The sequence below is a fragment of the Neomonachus schauinslandi genome, chromosome 13 (genome assembly GCF_002201575.2).
Source record: "Neomonachus schauinslandi chromosome 13, ASM220157v2, whole genome shotgun sequence".
NCBI classification, from domain to species: Eukaryota; Metazoa; Chordata; class Mammalia; order Carnivora; family Phocidae; genus Neomonachus; species Neomonachus schauinslandi.
In genome coordinates this window covers 18,519,548-18,544,024 of record NC_058415.1, presented here as the reverse complement: position 1 = coordinate 18,544,024, position 24,477 = coordinate 18,519,548, and the positions used below count along the sequence as shown (strand labels likewise).

Here is a 24,477-nt window from a genome sequence, read left to right as displayed (position 1 = left end):
GGGGAATGCAAATTTACCTAGCATCAGCAGGGGTTCCCAAGTGTGACTATACAGAGAATTATCTGATGAGCTTTTTAAAAATACTGATGCCTGGACTCCTCCCAAGACAACTCAGTTCAGGTTTTTTGGAGATGGGACTGGAGCATCAGTCAGTATCTTTCAAAGACCCCAGGCCAGTCAGTATCTTTCAAAGACCCCAGGCAAATCCACTGTGCAGCCAGGGTTGACAGTTTCTAATTAGAGTTAAGGGCATAGATTTCTGGCTGCTGTGGAATGATAAAGCTGATAGCCACCAAATAACTTGGGGTGTGGGTTGTATGGTATGCAGATTATGACTTCCCAAAGATGCCTACAATCTAACCCTTAAAACTTGTGAATATCTTAAGTTACATGGCAAAGAAGAATTAAAGTTGCTTATCAACTGACCTTAAAACAGGGAGATTACCCTTTTTTATCCAAATAGGTCCAATGTAATCACAAGGGTCCCTAAAGGGAAGTAGAGGAAGAGTCAGAGGGAAAGATGGCTATGGAAGAATAGTCAGAAAGATGCAACATTGTTTGCTTTGAAGATAGAGGAAGGTACATCCAATCAAGGAATGGGGCTGCTTTTAGAAACTGGGGAAGGTAAAAAAAAAAAAAAAAAAAAAAAAAAAAAAAAGGCAAGATTCTGCCCTAGAGCCTCTAGAAAGGAATGCAGCAGAATGCAGCTTGGTTGGCCTAAAACCTTTGTTTTAGCCTGGTGAGACCTGTGTCAGACTTCTGACCTACACAACTGTAAAATAAACTCAAGTTACTCAAAGCCACTGAATTTGTGGTCTCTAATACAAGTGGTCAGTTCAAGAAGTCCTCTTGGAGGAGATAAATTTTGATAAACTGTTATGTAGGGACGTTGTTAATGGAGGAAAAACTCTTAGATGTTAGAATTTAAATCCATGAGGATTTTTTTTTTTTAAATCTCCAGGCTGTATAATACCTACCCAGAATGTTTAAAATCAAAAGTCAAAAGAATAAAACTATTATGTGATTGTCACTAAATTCCTCGGTGGAATCAGAGACAAGAAATTTTGGGGAATTTTTCTCAACAGTGTTACTTGAATTGTGATCAACTTCCCTGATTTAAAGGCTGACAAAACACTTGTTTTACCTGGATGGTTTTAAATTACTTAAGTCAACAAAGAAACAGAATCTGCCGCTTCCACACAGCTCATCACCTGAATATAAACTGGAACTTAATATTCCTATCACTCTCCTTTAATCAGATCTGTAGACTCTGCTGATGGTTTTTCATTGGGTCCTCCTGAATAAAAAAAATAATTGGATAATTAGATAATCTCACCCCCCCCCACACACACAGTACCAAAAACCTTCCATATGTACATTTAGTTATTAAAGTACATTTATTGAGGATTTATATTTATATTCATCAATGAATGTGGCAGGCAAAGTCCTTGTTCTAATGGAGCTCACAGCCTGGTAGAGAACACAGACAAGTAATCGGGTAGGTTCCAGTAGAATAGAAAATATAGGTTTGCATAGGAGATCAGGGATAGGGCAACTGACTCGGTGTGGAGGTGGAAAAGGAGGAGTAGGTCAGGGTTGGGGGTGCTTCCTGAGGAAGATAATTTCTAAGTATCATCATACACAGTAAATGTGGCATCAGCAAACCCCGGGAGACTTTTAAAAATGGAAATTCTCAGGCCTGTTAAGCCAGACCTACTAAACCTGAAATCCTGGGGAATGAGACACCAAAATCTGTGTTTTAGTAGATCTCTGAGTGGTTCAGATATACGCTAAAGTTTGAGAACCCGAGGATCATACCTGGGCTGCACATTAGAATCACCTGGAGGACTCTCACACTGTCGCTGTTGCTGTGGCCCCTCTCCCAGAGACACTGATTGAGTTGGTCTGGGATAGAGCCTGGGAATCAATATTTTTTAAACCCTGGGTGTTATAATGTTATTTTAACATGCATTCAAGGTTGAGACCACTTCTCTAAGCTGACAGCTGAGGCATGAGTTAGCCAGGCAGTGAGGGCTGGTGAGAGGGCAGGAGGGGTATTATAGCCCAGATGTGAGAGAAAGCCCAAGATTCCTGGGATTTGATAAGGCTGGAGAATACACACAACAAAACTCCATGGCTTAAAATAAGGTTCATAGTTATAAATTTAAGTGTTTATTGCAGTACTTCTTAAACTTTAATGTGCATAAAAATTATCTGAGGATCTTGTAGAAACACAGACCCTTATGCAGTAGGAAGGTTCTATGGCCCCAGCTCTCCCTGAGCAGGCACGTCAGGGAGCAGATGGGGACTGCAGAACGATAGAGCTATGCTTCAGCCCAGGGCCAACATAAGGGCAACTAGCCGGGGTGAGTTGCAGATGCCCGCTGCTGGGTGGGTGTGTTTTGAGGGTAAGGAGGAAAGATGCGTCCTAGCACAACCTCCCAGCCTGCTCTGATGATTATTTTCCATCAAGGTCGTACTGCTTTTAGCTCAGCAATAACCCTCCAACCCCCAATCTAGCTGAGTGCATCCCTTGGCCAGGCCCGCAGACCTAGCTCATTAAGTGACCGGGGGAGCTCTCTGTAACGTGCCAGCCCGCCAGGGAGGCGCTGGCTGTGGAGGGGGGCTCTCCGGGGACCTCTTTTCCCTCTCTCCCTCTTCCCACCTCCCCTGGCGGATAGCGGCGGTGCCTGCGGCAGAGCCTCCCTATGCAGCAGCCCCTTGCACTTGGCTCGCACTTCTGGGCGCTGTCCATGGTTGCAGCATCTTTCGGCGCGCCACGTCAGGAGGCCGCCGCGGGGCCCTGCGATTGGCGGAGGAGCCCCTCGCCATCTCCCAACACCCCCGCCCTCGCGCCTGGGCTCCGAGCCCCGGCCCCGAGCCTAGGCCCCGCAGGCGCGTGCCAGTGCGCGCGCGGGGCGCGCCCTGGGGCTCCCGGGCGGCACACCCACTTTCCTTATTAGGGCAGAGTCAGACGCGCCGAGCGGGCGGCGGGGGCGCGAGGGTGGGGCGGGGAGCCCTGGGAGGCGACAGCCGAGGGCGCAGCCACAGCCTCAGCCGCCTCGGAGCGGCAGGAGGGAGCAGCGATTGCTGCGCTCCGGCCGGCCAGTTTCCTAAGACCCCGCTCCTCTCCGCCGGCAGAGATCTTCCTCTGCGCCCCGCCGGTACCCCTAGTCCAAACCTCTCGCGAAGACATGGAAGAATTTTTGCAACGCACCAAATCTAAACTGGTAAGTTGGAGGAGCAAGGCTGTGTGCGTGTGTGCGTGCGTGTGTGTGTGTGTGTGTGTGTGTGTATGCGCGCGCTAGCTGATGAAGAGGAAAGGGCATTGCAGCAGAGAAGGAAGAAACAACTTTGCCGCTTAGTTGTCAGGGTGTGCGGGCTATCCCCTGGAAAGAATCTCTGGAACTCTGGTCCTTATAGCAGGCAGTCTGTCTCCAGAATCCTTCCCCGCAGGCAGACAAAGTGCTGAGCTGGGGGGTGGTCGGCCTGGCAGAAGTTGGGTCCTGTGTGTCCAGCTTTGGTTCCTTTGGCCTGAGGTTGGAGAGAGGTAGATCCAGCGAAACTGCAATTTGCTTCTGAAGGCTAGAGGGTTAATGGGTGTGGTGCTCCTTTCGAAAATGAGCCCAGCCTTCTGCTGATGCAGTACCTGTAAGTGTAAAGGGGAGGAAAAAGAATCTCTTAGAACTGTACTTTAGCTGGAGGTGGTAGCAAAGCGCAAGAAAGGAAGTTAGGGTGCTGGCTAGGAAGGATGTGTGGGGCAAACTCGCAGTTTACCCAAGCATCCCTCACAAAGAGCTTGCTCCAGTGCAGGAGTAAGGGATGTTCTAGTGTGAATCATGCGACTCCCCGTCCCTGTTCAGATCTGTAATTTGGGCAGAGGCAGAAGGGGAAAGCCCCAACTGTTGCTGATGATGTGGGGTTTGCCAGACTATTGTTCTCCTGGGAGGAGACCAGCATGTTGGTCTGGTACAACTGTACCACTGTCCAAAGAGTGAACTGTGATTTTATTGTGTGTGTTGACAGTTGCTACATATTCTGAAACAAGGGATGCTAGCAGCTTCCTAATTCCAAACTGTTTTGGCTCTCCAGCATAGCAGTAATAAACATAATGGAAATGTTTCTGTTTCAACACTTAGGGAAAAGCCTCTGCTCATTTAGAAGCAATACCTTTAATGAACAGTGAAAGTACCTTTCCTGGACTTGGCATAGGAGGAAATGCATAATTTATGATGTCTTTAACCTTTAAACCTTCATAGAAGACAAAATACAAAGTCTGCATTAAGGTGACATCTTCATCACAAGGCAGGATATTTGCAGGGTTATTACTGTAACGTATTTATGCTTGCACAACAAAGGGAGTGTAGACCCAAGTGTGATTCTTACAATGATTTAACTCTATCTTTTAAAAGATCATTAGAGTTGATTAATGCTAATGTATTTTGTTTTCTACCTTAAACCTCCCAGAGAGTCAAACATTTGTGGGGATTTCAAAATTGAGAAAGTTGGTGGTCATTTCTGTGTTTATTGATGACCCCCATATAGTTTTACTTGAGCACAGGAAGGGAAATAGTGATTTCAGAAATTGCGTGCATTTCTGATTGTGTAAGCAAGTTCTCTGTTTTTTTACCTAATGATGAATGAGAAAGGGTCAAAAAGGAAAGTCGATCGCGCCAACTTATTTACTTATTTATTTATTTTGTGGGTGGGTGAAAATGAATGGCCATATTGATACATGTAGATTTAGACTGCACCTGTGTTCCACTCCGGAAACATGTATTTTAACAATAAACATATAGATTGTGGGGTCTTATGTGAGCAAGAGATTTGCCTAATTTCTGAAGAACAATTGCTGGAATGGAAAAATTTCCTATTTCAGAGCAGTTGAAAGTGATGGGTAAGTTTATTTACTGAGTCCCTTCATTAGATGAGCAATTTGCTCTACATCATTAAAAAAAAATAGGAAAAGGAAGTGGTTGTTTGAAATACTATTCCTAGTTTCCTGTGTTACCCAGAAGGACAATTACTGCTAATTTTGTTTTTTCTTGGAATAGGTTTCTTGTTAGAGATCACGGTTAGTCTTTCGTAGCCACAGAAAAGGTGTTTTGGTCAGTTTTGGTGTCATATTTCTCCTGGCAAATGATATTTTCTAGGTAAATAAGATTTTTACTTAATTTGCAACATTAACTATAGTAGTAGATAACCTTTTGCTTTAGAGGATAGATAATCTTTGTTTTGGAGAAAAAAATAACTCAATTATTATGACATTCATTTGTGAGAAGTATATTCATAATAAATTAGTACTGTTTAAAAAAATCAGGCTAATACTTCGGAAACCTTTTAAGGATAAGAAAATTATTCTGGCTTTCATTTAAGCCTGATTAGACCAGAATTAGATAGAAGTTAGGTATTATGTTTAAGCTGTTTTCTGTCAGAAGTTAATATAGGCTTATCCGCATGATACCTTTGAAAAGTCTAGCTGGCAAGGTTTTTACCTACCTACTTGACTTCTTGCTTTGATACTCTGTAGTCATGATGTGTATCTTTTAATAGTTTGGAGTAGTCAATGTCCTTTCCAAAGTCCTAACATAACCTCACCATCATTGGAACTAGCTAATTCCAGTAGACAAAAGAAATTTTAAATTGCAAAATGGAGTAACTTTTAGTCATGGATAAAATTTCCAGTGATCAAAACTTTGGAGAAAGTCTGCATCATTTTTCCTCCTGACTAGGAGCATTTATTATTCATCTGTCATTGTGAAGAGAGAAGCAGCTCTCCCATTCTAGGCCAGGCCCTGGTGTGGATCAAAAATCTTTGAAGGGGAAGGGTTGTTTCTGGATTTTTATCAGGTAGTTTGGAGCTTATTTCTGTTGAAATTAGGGGAGCACACTGTCAATTCTTTTTCCTCCCAGTCTGCTCCTGCTGATCCTCAAGCTGAGGCAGATTCACTGACATAATCCCTACCCCCTTTCCCCTAGATCTCTCCTTCTAATACATACATCTTCCTTCCTGAGAATATGCTGTATTTATCAGAAATGGCAAAAGCAGACCCCAAGTGTGGCCTCAGTGGGATCCCTCCTGGCACTCAAATGCTTCTCTAGGGGGCCTGCCTTCTACCTGGTCAGGACATGCTTGGGTGCCTAGATCTTCTTGATAAAAAGCCTTAGCTGATGGTGGAGAGCAGCAAGGGAGGTAGTCCCTTACTCCGAGCTTGGTCTCCCGAAATGGCACCTTCTTGACAAATATGGAATGACAAATAGGAAATTAACACAATGATTATTAAATAATCAAGACAGTAGAGTAAGCGGTATGAGAACAAGACCCCTGAGTGTAGAGATGCTAATCAAAGGGTGGGTGATGCTTTTTACCTGGGTGCATTCCCCTGATGTGAGCACTCAGCTATGTTTCTGGTTTGGACACCCACTGCTAGAACTGGAAATGAGAATAAAAACACATTTTCTTTTTCTCCTGCCAGTGCCCACCTGGCTTTTCTTCCACCTGCCTATTCAGAGCTGGAATAGGGACAGAGATCAAATCCTATAGTTCCAGGCTTATCTTGAAGTTTTAGCTATGCTTTCCATTTTTAGTTTTGCCATTCCTATGGTGGTGTCTTATTCTTAATTGTACCATTTCTATGGTAAGAAAAATTGAGGGAGGGAGGGAATGAGGGTTCCCTGCCCACCCTATGCTGTGATTTGGGAAATGTCCTCCCCTTTCATAGTGGTCAGCTCAGAAAAGTATACAGGCCAAGACCACCTCATGGTGGCAGTAAATGGTCCAAGTTTCCATGAACTTTGGGGGGAAGAAATGAAATAAATGAAGCATCAGAGCCCCAGGGCTCTGGCTGGTGGGAAACTGAGGTCCCCACACTTGTCTACTGAGCCCCTCCCACTGCCTGGACCCCAACAGCTGATGCAATTCAAGCAGCTGCTAATGGGTAGGGGGTCACTGCTGTCCCATGCCCTAAGATGTAGATCACTAGCCAGCCTTGGGTGTTGGGTGCGTTGGAGGAGTGTCAGCTGCTGCTGGAAGGATCCAGAGAACATCAATGTCTCAGGAATGCTGTTTTCAAAGAGAGGGTGGGGATCGGGTCGCCACTACAGTCTGAGGAATGCGTCTGTCCCTTCTGCAGCGACAGCTGCAGGTGCAGAGCTCTGTTCTGCAGCGGGTATTAGTCATCGCGTGGACTTGTGTAGAAGAAAACTTCCACGTGACCTCAATGTCAACTTAGACTCTGTGGTACATGGCATAGGGACCCAGAAAACACATTAGAATTGTAGAGGAGATGGGGTTTTTAAAAAGAAAGAAAAACACAGCAGCCTGTCTGCAGAGTCATCATCTTCATTTGAGGTTGGAGGAATATATTCTTGATTCCTTTATAGGAAGAAAAGTTGGACTTGTCAATAAAAAGCGTCTTTAAGGTGACTGTTGCCGATATTTGGAAAGGGCCACTGTGGTGAGGACTAGTAGTTTCGTTTGGGGAGCTGAGCTTATTCTGATCACAGACCACGGGATCAGCTCCCTCCCCATCATCAGTGAGGGTTGGTGCACTGGAGACTTTGCCAGAGCATTGGTGAGCAGGAAAGAGACTCAGGAAACCAAAGCACTTCTATGAACGTGGTGCCTCCACCGCCCCCTCCCCCTTAGGAGAAAAGAGCCCTTGATTGCTTTAACCACGGAATCAGCTCCATTTCTCCCTGCTGGAGCTTTCAGACCAAGAGCTGTGGATTATCCAGCCCCCCTGGGCGGCGGGGGGCAGGGAATGCTTCGGAGAAGAGTCAGAGTTTTTCAATGTAAATCTCACAGGGGATTGGTCTGCCTCAAAGGTAAAGAATCGGTCACTGCCACTCAGATAGTACCTTGGGTCTTGGAGGACATGATTAGGTGAGCAAGGACACCGTTTAATTAGTGACTTGGGAATATTTGATGTTAACTGGGTAGAAAGGCGACAGCTTTGGTATAACCTGTTTATTTCTATTTGTAGCATTTATTTGGGCAGATAGTAACATTGTTTGGGGTTTGGTGTGCCAGTCTAGAGAGCTCTTGTAAGCAGCGGTGGCTTGGTGATGGAGGTATCTCTCTTCCTGTACATCCACTCCTCCCTGGAGTGCTAGCTGAGCAGAGACAAGGGTGAGGAAGAACTACCTGGGTCTGGGTGAAGGCTGCAAAGATGGAAAGAACATCTGGGGACCAGAGAGGTGAAGTGTATGGTGTTGCCTTTGCCACTGATTCTGTTTGGACCCTGGGGTTTATGGGAGAGTCATAGAGTTTGGAGTTATCTTTGAAGAGAAACTGGGGAGGGGCAGGACTGACATATTCAGGAGGCAGCATTCACATGGAGTTTGATATGACTGACACCCTCTGGGTTTGTGCAGTACACACCCTGCACAATCATACATGGCTTCCCTGCCCCAGGTCCCAGAGTAGCCTACTCAGAATCTCTGGTGATGTGCCAAATCCTTTTTTATCTGAGCCCTGTGGCTTTGGGCTTTGGTTTCCAGGGAAAGGTAACTTTTTTCTTAAGAGATCTTGGGAGGCAAACTGGGTACTAGATTGCTCTGAAAAATCCAACCATAAAGCCTGGGTTGGAGAAAATAAGCTGATAACACAGTCTTGGGTGTTTTTTTTGTTTTGTTTTAGATTTTTTTAAAAATTTATTTGTCAGAGAGAGAGAGAGCACAAGCAGGGGGAGAGGCAGGTAGAGGGAGAAGCAGTCTCCCCGCTAAGCAAGGAGCCCCATGTGGGACTTGATCCCAGCGCCCTGGGATCATGACCTGAGCCGAAGGCAGATGCTTACCTGACTGAGCCACCCAGGCATCCCTTTATTGAAATATTTCTGATTCATAAATATTTTAAATGTTTTTTAACCAGTCCTTATGGGAAAGAAAAACAAGGCCAACACTTAACTAGCTGAGCCATCCAGGTGTCCCTGGTCTTGGGTTTTTAATCTGACAAATGGGATAATGATACCCACTTTGCAGGTTTGTTGTAAAGCCAAAGTACTATGTCTACAGTTCTCAGCACAGAACCTGGAACAGTGGCTGCTTCCCTCCATTTGCCACAGCTGGTCATTCTCTGCAGTTCCTTATCTCACTGAATGGCATTATTATCCATCCAGTTTCTCCAACTGGAAACTTCCTTCTCCTCTACCCTGTCCCCACGCACCTTGTCCCAGGCATCACCAAGTCATCGGGATGACTGCAAGGGTGGGCTCGCCACTCTCCGGTAAACCACTCTCCCACTGCTGCCACAGAGATCATTGCGAAAGCTCCTTTTGCACCTCTGTAAACCTCAGGACCCTTCTATTGCTCTTAGGAAAGCAGATAGCACTTGTAACATGACGTTGGGATCTGACCTACGGTGCTGCTCAGCTTCCTTGGGCTTCTCCTCCTCCCTGGCATAGAAAACTCCTACCCTTTCTTCAGATGAGGTGACGAAGGGAAGTCTCCCCAAAGTACCTCTTCCCACTCCGCCTCCTTCACTTCATGAGCATAAGTTGGATTTTGGGGTAATGATTTTAGATCATTTACTGCAGCTTGTCATTATATCTCTATTGGGCATGTTTGTTTGATTAATCAGAGTAAAAAACAGGTCTCTCTCTGTATGATTTTGTTCACCATTGTAGATCAGGGCCTGGTGCAATGCCTGATGTTTAGGAAGTTGTTTGTTTGTTTTGGCTGTTGTTAATCATGCCATATTATCGTTAATTAAGTACAAAGAGCCTTCCAATTATGTCACCTGGAGATTCTCTCACCCGTTGCTCTGTTTGGCTGTTCTGTTTAGTGTGCCAGTGTCCACATTAATCTGAAGGGCATTGTTCACTTTGATGAGGCCAACAGGGCAGCAGATGGAACAAGCATCATGGGTCACCGGATGAGGGATTCCTTTTATGTGCACAAAGATCTTTCTCACTTTGTACAACTTGTACTTGGCCTCCTTGGGTGCAAAATGAAGAAGAGCAAAGCAACACTTGGTGCCACAGATCAGACAGAAATTCTCTTCCTTCTTGTCAGTGCTGATGACCTCCCTAAAACAGCAGAGTAGGCTAAGAGTTTGGCCCTTGCAATTAATCGTAATGAACTGCTGCATGCAGATTTCTTTCTTCATTTCTTGTTAGGGAGTACTTAAGTCTGTTCCTTAGAAAGAGATGAGGGAGTTCTCTCAGCTTGTGGGGACCAGGAGGTGGACGAGGACCAAACACACTGGTCAGTTTTTCTTGCTTCTAATGCTTCAGTTGCTTCTTGGGACCATGAGCCATGCCTGTGCTAGACACAAAAAGAGCAAAGTGTTTTTAGAATGAATGAGGACATAAGGCAAGAGTCTTGCACAGATCATAACCCATTGTAGTGGCTCAATAAAAATGAATAAGTGGATGGACAGGTGCAGACTCCTAGTGATCTGAATCTGAAGAAGGGCCAACAACAGTATGCACAAACCCAGGTTGGTTTACTAGAAGCAGGTGAGAAACATTAAGGTCAAGGAGTGCCATCCAGCACTTTGCACAGAGTGTGTACTTCATACAAAATGTTACTGCAAACTAATGAAGCTAGTTTTTACGCACGACTGTTGGGAATCTGCAAATATTGGTTGAATTCAAGTGTGAATGGATCGGAGAGAGGCAAGGAAGGGAATCGGCCACTGAAAGCCTCTGCAAAACCACATTGGGTAGATCAGCAAATGGAGCTTATTAGTGCTGTAGATCCTCCGCTGTGTGGTTCAAAGACTAAAAATTACACTTCCCCAACCCAGCTACCACACCAAGTCCACCCAGCCTATTCTGCTTCCTCTGGAGCAGTACTTATTATCATTTATTTTAACCCTTACTTAGTTCCCCTAATAAACTAGAAATTCCTTAAGGTTAACTTCTGTATCTTATTTATCTTTGTGTTCTATACAAGTGCTCGATGAATGTTTTTATTTGGTAAGTGTTCAATAAATTTCTCTTGAATAAATTAAAAAAAACTAACGATGTACTGTATGGCGACTAACATAACATAATAAAAAAATTATTAAAAAAAAAGAATTGTCTATGAAATGTCAGTAGGGCTTCCTGGCTCTCTTGTCCACCAGTGATCTCTTTCATGTTTTTATTACTTTATTACTCAGCTCTATGTCTCATCTTAGGACATTCACACCTGCAACAGCCCTAAGAGGGGAGTGCTAATATTGTTCTCATTTTATAGATGAGAAAACCGAGACTCAGCAAGGCTAAGTGACTAAAGTTGCCTGACGAGTAAATCAAAATGGCAAAGTCAGGCTTTGAAATCAGGCATCTGGCTTCAGAGCCCACACCATCAGCCACCATGCCAAACTGCACTTAGGAGAAAGAAGTGATGAGGAAGACAAAAGGATCTCCAAGCTTCCTTCAAATCCAAAATGCTCTATGAAATTCTTCCCAAACCTTCCTATGTAGGCCTGGCCGCTTCTACTATGGGCTGCACCCTGGGCTCCAGGTTATGGGCTCAGGTACAGGAATGTGTGATCACTGCTGCTCCCAAGGAATGCACCAGTCCTTAAGGATGAGAACAAAGATACAGCTTTGATTGTGTTGATTGATGTCTAATTTCAGCAACATGTTTTGAAGCCCCCACATGATATTTGCCATCACAAAAAAAAGCTGATTGCCAAATGTAAGTAGATAAACCCTGAATTACACCAGACCAGTTGTCAAAACATATTCACGATCATATGCATTATAGTAAAATGTATTTATTTATTCTTGCCAGGGTCCAAAAGGATAAGCTGCTTGTAATAAAAAAAACACATACAAATTAAGCAAAAAAACAAACAAACAAAAAACACACACATTAGAATAAGTATAACAAGGTAGAAACTAAGCAGTAAAAATAAGAAAAACTTACTATAGAAATACTAGGCTAAGGAGTAAGCATCAACATAGCTTTGAGCTTCCTGGCAGCCAAAGCAAGAAACAGAAAATACATGGAGTCAAAGATACGCAGTTTTTCTGGACACCATCATTTCAAAAAGACTCTTGCCTCATAGGCTAGTAAGAGCACCTGGGAAAGTCTGGTCACATCCCTGAGAGTTCGATGAAGTGGATGACCATGATCATGCTCTACCGCAAACAGTGCACTGGTCGGACAAGGGGTCTGCTTCAGGACGATGCATGGGTTGATCCTATGCACGAGGTTTGCCGAGTCAGGGATGGACAGAAATACTAATGAGACTAGCCTGGAATGCCTGCACCTTTCCTCTCAAGGACTCTGAAAAGCTTACCTGCCAGTCTCTCTCATGCCATACAGTACATCGTTAGTTTTTTTAAATTTATTCAGGAGAAATTTATTGAACACTTACCAAATAAAAACATTCATCGAGCACTTGTATAGAACACAAAGATAAATAAGATACAGCAGTTAACCTTAAGGAATTTCTAGTTTATTAGGGGAACTAAGTAAGGGTTAAAATAAATGATAATAATGATAGGCAATATTGAGAGGTATTGGTTTTGTATATTTTAATTATTTTCAAATATGTCCATACCAATTTAATATAATCTAAAGCCCTGGAAAACACTCTGAAATGTATTGCGTGCTAAGTAAATGTGAAGAGTTAATTATAGTTATAAATGGCTTTGTTGTCTCTGAAGAGATCCAATATTGGAGCCACTACTTCAAGAGGCTTCTTCCTCCTAGATTTCTACAGTGCTCTAAAGACAGGAGGTAGGCAGTTTACAGAATCACCGTCTTGACCTGGCTGCACATTAGAATCACCTTCGGAGTTCTTTTTTTTTTTTCCATTTTATTTTATTATGTTATGTTAGTCACCATACATTACATCATTAGTTTTTGATGTAGTGATCCCTGATTCATTGTTTGTGTATAACACCCAGTGCTCCATGCAATACGTGCCTTCCTTAATACCCATCACCGGGCTAACCCATCCTCCCACCCCCCCACCCCTCTAGAACCCTCAGTTTGTTGTTCAGAGTCCATTGTCTCTCATGGTTCATCTCCCCCTCTGATTTCCCCCCCTTCATTCTTCCCCTCCACAACTTGACAGGTTTATAGGAGGGTTGGATGGTAAGTTCACTTTGACCCAAGAGAGGTTTATTTCTTTGTGGTGACTGTTTTATATTAAAAACCCTCGGACAACTGAGTCATCAGTGAATATTATTGAGAACTAGCTATGAGAAAAATCTGTGGCTTGGCTGTCTCTGATTTGGTTGGACAAGTTGGAAGACATGTCTCACTGTATACCCATGAGAAAGGCATATAAAAGATTGATAAACTAGTTGGAAAATTGGCGTGACTAGCTTTTACAGTGGTCAGAAATATTGTGGGAATTTAGTGAGTTTTTAATAAAGAGAATGCATTTCAAAAAAAGTTTGAAGTTGTCCCTTACTTACCATCAAGATTGTTGGCACAACACTTGGTTTTACAGATGTCTTCATAGCTGGTAATGTGTTGCTGGAGGTCTTAAGGATTACTTTGAGTGATTGACTGATGGATCGATCATACAGTAGGTTGACTCATCCCAATGACACAGTTAGTGAGGAGAAGAGCTGGAGTCGAGCCACAGCTCCCAGTTGTGCCAAGCCCTCTTTTGGCTCTTGAGTCTGCCAGCTCAGCAGCGCCCCTGAAAACTGCTGGTTATCCTCAAGACACATGTAGGAGTGAAGGAAAGGGGAAGAAAGAAAGAAAGGAAGGAAGGTGGACGTGGAATTGGAAGGAACTAGGAGAAAAGAGAAGGAGAAAAGGGTTTTGGGGGGGGGCACAGGGAGAAGTGGTGAGGCATAGAACATCCTTCCAAAATGCAGTTGCAATGAGTTGCAGGCCCAGCACTTCCTGTTTCTGGAGTTCACTCATCTGGTGACATCAGCCAAACCTAAGTCTCCTGGAGGGTGGAATTATGCAAGAGCAGCTTTCCTTAAAGCAGCCAAAATTGATGATTAAAAACATATCTTCATGAATACATAAGGAAGATGTTTGTGTGCACACGCGTGCACACACACACACACAGAGGAGTGTTACCCAGCCATAAAAAAGATGAGATTGTGCCATTTGCAACAACACGGATGGATCTAGAGGGTGTTATGCTAAGTGAAATAGGTCAGGCTGAGAAAGACAAATATTGTATGATTTCACTCATGCGTGGGAACCAAAAAACAAAACAAGTGACTAAACAAACCAAAAGCAGAATCAGACTTATAAATACGGAGAACAAACTGATGGCTGCCAGAGGGAAGGGGGTTGGAGGCATGAACAAAATGAGTGGAGGGGAGTGGGAGGCACAGGCTTCCAGCTATGGGGTGAATAAGTCACGGGAATAAAAGACATAGCATAGGGTATATGGTCGGTGATACTGTAATAGTGTTGTATGGAGACAGACGGTAGCGTGTGATGAGCACAGCATAAGGTATAGCGTTGTCAAATCACCATGTTGTACACCTGCAACTAATGTAACATTGCGTGTCAACTATACTCAAATAAAGAAATTATAAAAAAAAAAGAAAACATATATTTAAAATTAGTTCTTTCCTCACAGGAAAATCGCCCAAACTCTATCTCTGAGCCTATTTGTGTATTAACGTCTGTAAAACACTCAAGAGCAATGCTGGGACATAGGAAAGACTCACTAATGTTAGCTATCATCATCATCATCATCATCATCTTCACCATCATCATCACTTAGTTTGTGCTTTGACAAAATATCCACAAGCTTGATTTTCTCAGAGCGCAGTGATGGAAGAAGAGGTTGCCCAAGATTGTAATTGCTGCTAACTTACAGTGGAGGAATTGCACAAACAAAACCCAAATCAAACAGAACCTATAAGAAGCCGGCCTAGGCTCTCCGTAAGTGCCATTCCATCTGGGGTAGGGTAAATAGTTCTAAGTGTCCGCACAGTGTCTGTGGCCACAACATCAGTGACATCAGGTACGTTGCTGATGTTCACAGTAACAACCCTGTATATCATCAAGGAGGAAAGATCAGTTAAGCTCAGTGTCCTGCTTAAGGAGAAAGGTGGAGCATGTAAGCAGTTTCAGAAAAATTTCTAATTCAGATAATTAAAAGAGAAAAAAAAGTAGAAAGGCATTGTCACGTGGAGGGCAAGCTTTGGTTGTCTGGAAAAGTTGCTTGCACGGGAGACCTCATTCTTACAGGAAGCCAGATATGTGAAATGTCATGGTTTTTATAACAAGTGATCATGAGTCAGGAGGGAGGGCAATGGTGCTAAAAATGTGAGCCTGATGTGAGGAGGCAGAAATAGGCCTGTGGCATGTAGAAGATGCAAGAAGGCCCGCTCCCTGCTCCCATCCTGAGTCAAGAAATAATCTGGTTCTGGACTCCACAAAAAAGTTGCAGCAGGGCCCATGAGCCTGTAAAAAAGTTCCCTAAGAACAGCCCGAGACGGAGGGACACCTGCTGATGGGTTTTCAATTATTTGAAATGTTTTTGTGAGAGAGTTCCCATTTGTAGAAACCATTTCTTTACCTTACTCAATAACAACAACAACAAAAACAAAAACCCAAAAACCAAAACAAAAATAAACCCCATGACTTTAGAATAAGTGGCTTGAAAAAAAAAAAAGATGCCCATCAATTCAATAAGATCCAATTATTTTGTTGTGAAAATTATCTATCAACTAATCAAAGGGTACGAAAGTGAAATGTGCATGCTTGCATCTTGCTCCCCAAAATGGAAAAGAAGAGTGAAGGCTTAAGTTCATTCTGAATGTAGAAGCGTCTTTGCTCGTCTTTGCACTCTTCATACTCATTTCCCCCCACAGTGGCCGGTGGTGCTGGCCAGATCAGCACCTGGCTCTGGGAAGACAGAAGTGTCACGGCAGGTGCACAGATCAGCCACTTCCCTGCCACGGGTATGTCTGAGAGGACACATGCCTGTCTGCTCCCCGGGAAGGCAGTGTCCCTGGGCCCTTCTCCAGGGAGACAAGGGGGCAAGTTGTTCATTGCCCCCAAACTCTCTGCTTCTTTCCCCCCCCCATTTCTATTGAGAAATAATTGACATACATCACTATATACATTTAAGGCATACAGTATGATGGTTTGATTTACTGTATTGTAAGGATTACCACGATAGGTTCAGTTAACGTTCGTTTTCTTTTATAGATACAATAAAAAGAAAAGAAAGAATAAAAGAATAAAGGGGGAAAATTTCTCCTTGTGATGAGAACTCTTAGGATTTACTCTCTTAATGACTTTCCTATATATGGTATGGCAATGTTAGCTGTAGTCATCATGTTGTACATTATTACATCTCTGCTGCTTTAATACTTTCATCCTCCCCCTGGCCCTTAGCAGCCTCGCTTGGTTTGTGTTGGATATCTCCTGATTGAAATACCAGGTAGGATTTTCTCACCCTCTGGGAGCTACCATAAAAATGGACTCACAGAGCCACTGCCTTGTGGAGAGCTGGATTCTTTCAGGGAAAGGTGAACAGCAGTTCAACTGATTTTTGTGGATTAATACAAGCTTAAACTTTGATTCAGATTTTGTTTTATCTTTTGAGTATTTACCAAGCTCACTGGGGGAACTTCTTTGGTTTTCTTTCTTTTCTTTTTTATTCAAAAGATTTTATTTATTTTTTTGGCACAGAGAGAGAGAGCGCACGTACAAGCAGGGGGAGAAGCAGAGGGAGAGGGAGAAGCAGGCTCCCCGCTGAGCAGGGAGCCTGATGAGGGACTTGATCCCAGGACCCCGGGATCATGACCTGAGCCGAAGGCAGACGCTTAACCGACTGAGCCACCCAGACGCCCTGGTTTTTTTTCCTTTAAAATTGTAAGCAGGGACGCCTGGGTGGCTCAGTCGGTTAAGCCTCTGCCTTCGGCTCAGTTCATGATCCCGGGGTCCTGGGATTAAGTCCCACATTGGGCTCCTTGCTGAGCAAGGAGCCTGCTTCTCCCTCTGCCTGCCTCTGTCTCTCTCTCTCTCTTTGATAAATAAATAAAAATCTTGAAAAAATAAAATAAAATAAAATAAAATTGTAAGCAAATGAAAGCATGGTCTTAGGAAATGCATACAGGTCATAGGACAAGATAAATGGGAGGGAGAATTTCATTCTCTAGCTGAATATTTCTTCTATTATTTAATTGTGAATTTGCTTTGTAAGACCCTAACGTAATAAAGCCATGCACAGAGCAAAGCAACTTCATTGGTCTGTAACTGATCGTGTGCTTGCCACTTGGCTGATAATATCGCTGGACTGTGGCCTGAAGCTCCCTCCAGCTATCTTGGCTCCACTCTAAAAAAATCCAGACATAAACTCACTGTGGTGGATACAGATGAAAATGCTATCCCAGAACTGGCTTTTAAAACACTTTGAAAAATTCATTAGCCTTCCAACGTATTAGGTCACTCTGAGCCTTATGGGGGGACAAGCATATTTCTCACTTCTGTGGAATTATTTCATGCCAAAGTAGCCTTCTGACCAAGCATGACATTGCTGTAAAAACCACTTCACAGTGGTAGGGTTTCAGATGCCATCATTTACATAGCTTTGATGAATCTCATAAAACACTGAGCCATGCTTATTACTACTGGCCCCTTCGTTGGACTTTTGCTTTCAGCACGATTTATATTCAGCCACTCTGATCGCTATGTCACACTGGACATACCCTGACCCGTCACTTCAGGGAGTGGTGTGGAAACAGGCATCAGGATTCCATGTGTTTAGCCACAGTCTTTTGTTAGTGATTTCTTGCTTGGAAACTGTGAGTTATTTTGATCACAGACCTTTGCATGTGAAACTACTGTGGAAGCACAGATCTTTAACACTGAAACAGATGACTTTAGACTTTGTCTATTTCAGCTTCCTGGTATTAAGTGTCAGGTTTCAACACTTTTAAATGTTAAAGCAAATTTGAGAAATAGAGGAAAGCTAAAAAATGAACCATAAACATTAAAGGAAATAAAAACTAAAAATGAAAATTACCCACTTTTTTTTAAGGGTGGGGGGAGAGGGGCAGAGGGAAAGGCAGAGAGAGAATCTCAAGCAGGCTCCATGCCCAGTACAGAGCCCGTCCGACACAGGGCTCGATCTCACAACCCTGAGATCATGACCTGAGCCGAAATCAAGAGTCAGGCTCTCAACTGACTGAGTCACCCAGGCATCCTGAAAATTACCCACTTTCATTCCAGCGTGACTGTTGGCAAATTTTGGCAAGTAGTTTTCTTAGTCTTTCTTTTTTGTGCATAGGATCAGGATATTCATACATTTCAGTACCCTGATTTTTATTTTACTTAACATTATTCATTAACTGTTTCCCTATGTTATTGAATTATATTCCAAATCAGCATTTTAAATCATAGCATACAGTGTAATAAGGAAGATACATGATGGTTAAACATTTTGATCTCCCCTCCTATTTTTTTGCTATTGTTAATTACACTGTAACAAACATCTCTGTCGCTAAAATCTTTTTATCTTGTGTAGAATAATGTCCTTAAAATAGCTTTTCAAAAATGTAATTATTGGAGCAAAATATACAAATATTCTTTTTTTTTAAAAGATATAGATAGCCTTAAGTTTTTTGATAAATCTTTCCAAATTGATTTCTGGATGAAATCCACCACATTTCAAGACCCAGGGAGGCTCAGAAAGGTTAACTTGTTCCATAGAACATTGTAACAGAGTCAAGCATAGATTTCAGGTCTCTTGACACATAGGTCTGTGCTCCTGACAGATTTGAGAGGCAGTATAATATAGCAGGAAGAGTACCGTGCTAATTTTAAAAATATGGATGTAGTCCCAGATGGGCTCAGCTCTCAGTGGAGAGTCTGCTTGTCTTTCTCCCTGGGCCCCTCCCCCAACTTGTGCACGTGCAATCTCTCTCTCTCAAAAAAATATGGATCTGAGCAAATAATCTGAAACTGCCTTGCTGCTAAATTAAGATGATCATAACACAAATTATACCACACCAGTTACAGCTCTTATTTGAAATCATGAAGTAGAATCTGACCAGAGAGCCACTTCCTCTTTTTTTTTTTCCCCCACTTCCTCTTTTTCAAAAGGATTGAGCTTTATGATGCAGTCAGCAGTACTGTTCACTAGTTGCCTAGTGTGGTCATTGAAGACATGGTATTGCACTTCATAACTTCTTTCACCTGCGTGGTCTCACTCGGTCAACACTGGATAGGACGTATGTTATTATACCTACATCACAGATGAGAAGAACAAGGCCAGAGAGGTGAAACCCAGCCTCGTCCAAGCACATGCAGACAGCAAGTGGCAACACTGGGTATGAAGAATCTGTGTCTTCTGATTCCTCAGCCCTTGCTTCCAGTGGTATCTGTATGAACTAAAAATTGGTTTGCACTTTTTAGATACTTTAAAGTTTAAAGTTCTCATTGAGAGTTTAAAGTTCTCATTGAGAGTTTGATGGTTTGGATTCATCTCCATGAAAGAAAATGGCCCAGTAAAACTACAGGCACTTTTCCAAGTGGGGAATGTGTGATGGGTTCTGATGAACAGTTTGCAAGTGTGAGATGAATGGATGTGTCATTGGTAGAAACATGCTGAGCTCCACAGGTGCTGTGACACCAAGTGTCATCTGTGATGGGAAGGACGTACAAGAGGTGGGTCTTTGGAGGGCCTGTGGGCATCATCCCATGTACTGTAATGGGGCAACAGGTGACTGGATGCTGCTTGTGTTGACTCCAGCTCAGAGTTCTAGGTAATGAGGGGAAGAAAGTTTAACTGCCTGTAACACGAGATCTTTCCCTGCAACAAAAGAGGTGTAATTCTGTCAAATTCTCTCTCTCTTTCACTCTTCATCCCCCCACCCTATTCCTACTATTTCCCTATTTGGATCATATTTATTAACTGGCTGAAGACTTAAGTGCCTCCCACATTGATGCGATAGGGAGTAATTTTAGCATAGTGCAGTTTAATGCTGGATAAGCTGAATTCTTCTCTTTCAAAAAGACCCTCACTAAGAAACACATATATTTCTGGACCAGCATTTTGTACAGCCATGGCATGACGAAGACCACATGATTACTAAGTTCGGTGTTCACAGAGGTGAAGATGCATCGGACACATTTGTCTATGGTTAGAGGTCCCGGGTGGCCTGTGTTTTTTGATCTTCTTTCTGAAAGAAGAAGAATTCAATTCACACTGGGGAAAAAGTGAAACAGCCATACATTACTGGAAGGAAATTTAAGGGGATGGAGCTCAAGGTTAGTCTGGGCTTGAAATTCTGTATTAATAAAAATTTCAGGTGTATAGGACACCAGCTGTCCTGAACACCTAACATGATTTTTTTTTTTTTTAGTGAGTAATCTATCGTCTACAGATGATTTGTATACAGTACAGTAATTCCTTTATAGATGTCGTGTTGGGAAGCTTTAAAATATGCTGAGGGAAATATACTTGGGATGATATTTTCTTGTAAGTGCTGGGATGGGAATGAAAATCAGTGACTCTGAGAGACTTAGCTGTGCAGTTGTTAAATCATGCACATCTGCTAAATAATTAGCATGCTGTGGGGCAGGAGGTTCTGGGAGTAAATCCTCTTGGGCCACAACTCCTAGCTATCCAACTCCTTTCTGAGTACACGTCTGCTTTTTTAAAAGACAAAGAACAGAGACCATGGAGGACCAAATAGGAACATTCAAGTTAAGCTGATGTCTTGCCATGACCAATATCCCTGACTGGGCCTTCTCTCTGCCTCAGTTTTCTCAATACATCTTTATCCTGCTTCTTACCCCCTGGGCACTTAACTGTTAGCAAAACCTGCCCTTGGCCAGGAAGCATATTTTACTTATTTTACTTCATGTGACTTTCACAGCAATTCTCTGAGACAGGCATTACTATGCCTAATGCATAGAGGGGGAAACTGAGGCTCAGAAAAATCAAGTGATTTGCTGTAGGTCACATAAGTAATGTATGTTAGAGCTAAATTTCTGGTAGTCTCTACCTCAGAGCCTCAACTTGTATTTTCATTGCAACACACCTCAGGGGGCACAATAGACCGACTTTAAGAAGGAGTGGGCATGATAGCAGCAGTTCTTTTTTTTTTTTTTTTTTTAAAGATTTTATTTATTTATTTGACAGAGAGAGACACAGCGAGAGAGGGAACACAAGCAGGGGGAGTGGGAGAGGGAGAAGCAGGCTACCCGCAGAGCAGGGAGCCCGACGCGGGACTCGATCCCAGGACCCCGGGATCATGACCCGAGCCGAAGGCAGTCGCTCAACCGACTGAGCCACCCAGGCGCCCGATAGCAGCAGTTCTTAAACTTTCATGTGCACAGGACCTGGGGATCCTTTTAAGATGCAGATTCTGATTCATTGCGCTGTGGGGTAGGGGGACCTGGAAGCCTGTCCTTCTAACATGTTCTTAGGTGATGCTGATGCTGCTGGCCCCAGACCACAGTTTGAGTAGGGAGGGTCCAGAGTGCAAGGCTGGGGCGGAAGAGGGCCCTGTTCGGGGCCCCTCTCAGGGGGCAATGGAACTGAAATGGAACTGCCCCCAACTGTAATGGGGTGTTTCCCACAGAGGAGGTGCTGCCTCCCTGCACTTTCCTTCAGGCAACAGTGCAGTCCCACCAAAATGTGACAGAGATGCGTGTTGAGCTGGTGCACTGACTCCTAAGATGTTAAAAATCTAAGGCGAAGACTGGCACAAAAACAGACACATAGACCAATGGAACGGAATAGAGAGCCCGGAAATGGACCCTCAACTCTGTGGTCAACTCATCTTTGACAAAGCAGGAAAGAATGTCCAATGGAAAAAAGACAGTCTCTTCAACAAATGGTGTTGGGAAAACTGGACAGCCACATGCAGAAGAATGAAACTAGACCATTTCCTTACACCACACACAAAAATAGACTCAAAATGGATGAAAGACTTAAATGTGAGACAGGAGTCCATCAAAATCCTAAAGGAGAACACAGGCAGTAACCTCTTCGACCTCAGCCCCAGCAACTTCTTCCTAGAAACATCACCAAAGGCAAGGGAAGCAAGGGCAAAAATGAACTACTGGGGCTTCATCAAGATAAAAAGCTTCTGCATGGCAAAGGAAACAGTCAACAAAACTAAAAGGCAACTACGGAATGGGAGAAGATATTTGCAAATGACATAACAGATAAAGGTCTTGTATCCAAGATCGATAAAGAAATTATCAAACTCAGCCCCCAAAAAACAAATAATTCAGAAAAGAAATGGACAGAAGACATGAACAGACACTTCTCCAAAGAAGACATATGAATGGCCAACAGACACATGAAGAAAATGCTCCACATCACTTGGCATCAGGGAAATACAAATCAAAACCACAATGAGATACCACCTTACACCTGTTAGAATGGCTAAAATTAACAAGACAGGGAACAACAAATGTTGGCGAGAATATGGAGAAAGGGGAACCCTCTTACACTGTTGGTGGGAATGCAAGCTGGTGCAGCCACTCTGGAAAACAGTATGGAGGTTCCTCAAAAAGTTGAAAATAGAGCTACCCTATGATCCAGCAATTGCACTACGGGGTATTTACCCCAAAGATACAGATGTAGTGAAAATAAGGAGCACCTGCACCCCAGTGTTCATAGCAGCAATGTCCACAATAGCCAAACTGTGGAAGGAGCCGAGATGTCCTTCAACAGATGAATGGATAAAGAAGATGTGGTTCATATATACAATGGAATATTACTCAGCCATCAGAAAGGATGAATACCCACCATTTACATCGAAGTGGATGGAACTGGAGGGTATTATGCTGAGTGAAATAAGTCAATCAGAGAAAGACAATGATCATACGGTTTCACTCATATGTGGAATATAAGAAATAGTGCAGAGAATCATAGGGGAAGGGAAGGAAAACTGAATGGGAAGAAATCAGAGAGGGAGACAAACCACGAGAGACTCTTGACTCCAGGAAACAAACTGAGGGTTGTGGAAAGGGAGGTAGGTGGGGGGATGGGATAACTGGTTGATGGACATTAAGGAGGGCACATGATGTGATGAACACTGGATATTATACGCAACTAATGAATCATTGAACACTACACTGAAAACTAATAATGTACTATACGTTGGCTAATTGAATTTAAAGAAAAAAAGAAAGAAAAAAAATCTAAGGTGAAGAAAGCAGTCTTTAGTGTTCCTATTACAGATGGCAGAAGAATTGGTCTGGGAGAAAAAAAGAATCCTTCTGCAGTCACACCACAAAGACACCCATTGGTTCTAATAACTCTTAAGACAGGCTGTGCACGTAATGCCCATTTCTAATATGTGTTGCTGTGAAAATGATCTAATATTCCTTATGCTTTGCCCATATGAAACACTGGAGCCTCATGGTGCGGCTTCACAGGGCCTAGCAGAGATGGAGGGGACCACGAATAAATACGTTACTGGGCTTTAGGGAGGGAGGAGGAGGAGGAGAGACCTGAAGGAAATGGCAGTGTCTTAGGGATTGCAGGGTGCTCACCAGGTCCTTTGAATTATTTCAGGAAGAAAGCATGTTTGTGGCTCTTTCCCCAAGGACTTGCTGCAGGGAAACAATATTTGAATCGAACTTTTTTCTCTATTAGGACAAAACCATTCACAGTTCCCCTCACCACTGTCTCTTTGTCTAAATTATTTTTTAATGTTTCTTGTCTTTATTTGATATCATCTTTCAGGCAGTCCTTTGGCATCTGGATGCTGATTTGCTTTCTGTTTCATTGCTGCCCCCCCTCCCCACTGTTGTTGTGAACATTTGTAAAGGATGCTTTGCTACTGACGGTGTTCCTTTATTATTTATGCCTTTCCTCTTTTGTTGATGGCTTTTGCTTAGTCACTCTGCTTCTCTAATGTGTTCTTTGTTCACACTATTTCCTACAGCCCCTTTGCCCTTGTCCAATTCCTTTATCCTTAATAAAGAGTTCTGTTTCCCTCAATACAGTGGGGAGCCCAGACTGGCTTGCGGAACCTCACGGAGTTTGGGGATACTCTGCGGCATCTTCGAGTGTTTAGGCGTCATTTTTAGGTCCTGTTTTGTCTCAGTCACCTTTCACTAGGTTATGCTCCTGTAGCAAAAATCCCCAGTGTCGGTGGCTTTCAATGATAAAGGTGTAGTACTCACTCGTGTTACAAGTTGCTGAGGGTGAGCTGTGGCTCCAAGAGCCTTCCTCATTCTGGGATGCAGGCTAAAGGAGCAACAACTACCGGGGATAGGCTGCTCTTGCAGCAGAAGAAAGGAGTAAGAAAGCTGGTAGGATCCAACAGTGGTTCTTAGAGCTTCTGCTTGGAGCTGGAATAAGCCGCTTGCCTGTCATCAGCCAAAGCAAGTCACATGGCCAAGCCCATTGATCATGGAGCAGGAAGTACACTCCACCCATAGGCAGGTAATGCAAGTTCCATGGCATTGGGTGGGGACACATCCTTATGCTTCTATAGGAAGGAAAGCTAATGATTAGGCATAACATTGCAGTTTACTACATGCTCTAAAGTTAAAATTCATCCTGTCAGGTGAACACTGGACAGAACACTTACATTCTATAAATGGTCATATCAAAGGGTA

At 43.3% G+C, this 24,477-nt stretch overlaps 1 pseudogene; it reads right to left on the bottom strand.

Moving 5' to 3' along the window:
• The window catches only part of LOC110579730, an 81,739-nt pseudogene extending 71,631 nt beyond the window's left edge, over positions 1-10,108 (bottom strand).
• Positions 10,109-24,477: the final 14,369 nt, after the last annotated feature.